Consider the following 1,425-nt stretch of genomic DNA (forward strand, 5'->3'; position numbering starts at 1 on the left):
AATGTCTCGGATTTAAGCCTCACACGTAAGTAACCCTCACGTATATAAATGGGTGTGTGTGTGTGTGTGTGAGCGTATGTGTGCGCGTGCGTGCGCGCGATGTGTGTGCGTCTGCGTCAAGCGTATGTGTGTGTGTGTGTGTGTGAAAGGATGTGATTGTGGGTGTGTATGAATGAATTATGCACGGGACATGATGTGCATATAAGTTTTTTGTATGTATGTATATATGCTTTTAACTCTGTGTGTGTGTATATATATATATATATACATATATACATGGTTAAAATATATATATATATGTTTATATATGTGTGTGTGTGCGTGTGTACGATGATGGTGTAGCTGGTCGAAACTTCGAAGTCATTGTCAACAACATTTGTGTATAAGAATAATAAATTTTGTACTCTACAAAAGTATAAAAGAAACCCTATTAGATTAATGTAAAATTGTTTTTATCGTAAGTGAACATAGGTGCCCCAGCATGGCCACAGTCTAATGAGAAATTAAAGATAAAAGGTATATGTGTGTGTTCGTGTGTGTCTGTGTGTGTGTTTTGTATGTAGGTGCTTGTGTAAACAGACATTTATGTGTATAGAATTTTACAGGTGATTAGCATACGTACATGAACACACACACACACACACACACACACACACACACACACACACACACACACAAGCCTATGTTTACATATATGTCTCGTTTGTATGAATATGTAAACAAGTATACACACGTATTTAATTGTGTATATATAAACATTTATATTTAAACATAAACATTTTCAGTTTAACAGTTACAAAAATATTGTTTCATAAAATTCATAAATATGAAGTACATGTGTACAACTATGTGTATGTGTTTACCTGTGTGTGTGTGAGTGCGTGTGTGTGTGTGTGTGTGTGTGTGTTTCTCACCGAATACATTGTGTATGTGTGTGTGTGTGTGTGTGTGTGTCCAAGTGTATGTGCATGAGCGTGTTTGTGTCTGTGCGTGTATGTGTTCGGATACGTTGTGAGAGTTTGTGCGTGTATGCGAATTCGTTATGTGTGTGTGTGTGTGTATGTGAAACCGAGTATGCGCTCGCGTGTTTGTATGTGCGGAAGAGACCGAACGTCCGCGTGTCGAAGTACATTGTGTGTGAGTATATATGTGACCGAGTACGTGCCTGTGTGCGGGAGGAACCGAGTGCGTATTGATGGACAAGTACATTCTCTTTGTGTGCATCTAAGTATGTGTGTGTATGTGTGTGTGTGTTTGTGTGTGTGTGTGTGTGTGTCCTAATTGGAGAGGTGTTTGTTTACATACACCTGTATAATTCAATAATCGTTGGATATTGTGTGCGCGTGAGTAAATATCTAATTTATATATATATATATATATATATTTATATATATATATATATATATATATACCCATACATAGACA

The 1,425-nt window shown here is 36.9% G+C and overlaps 1 protein-coding gene across 1 annotated transcript in view; it reads left to right on the forward strand.

Annotated features, from left to right (window-relative positions):
- The first annotated feature begins 6 nt into the window (after window positions 1-6).
- Window positions 7-1,425, forward strand: part of LOC106875073 (epithelial membrane protein 2) — a 195,532-nt gene continuing 194,113 nt past the window's right edge. Inside the window, exon 1 of the mRNA XM_052976113.1 lies at window positions 7-25. The gene's annotated coding sequence lies outside the window, so the exon portion shown is untranslated. The remainder of the gene's footprint in view (window positions 26-1,425) is intronic.

The sequence above is a fragment of the Octopus bimaculoides genome, chromosome 23 (genome assembly GCF_001194135.2).
Source record: "Octopus bimaculoides isolate UCB-OBI-ISO-001 chromosome 23, ASM119413v2, whole genome shotgun sequence".
Lineage (NCBI taxonomy): Eukaryota > Metazoa > Mollusca > Cephalopoda > Octopoda > Octopodidae > Octopus > Octopus bimaculoides.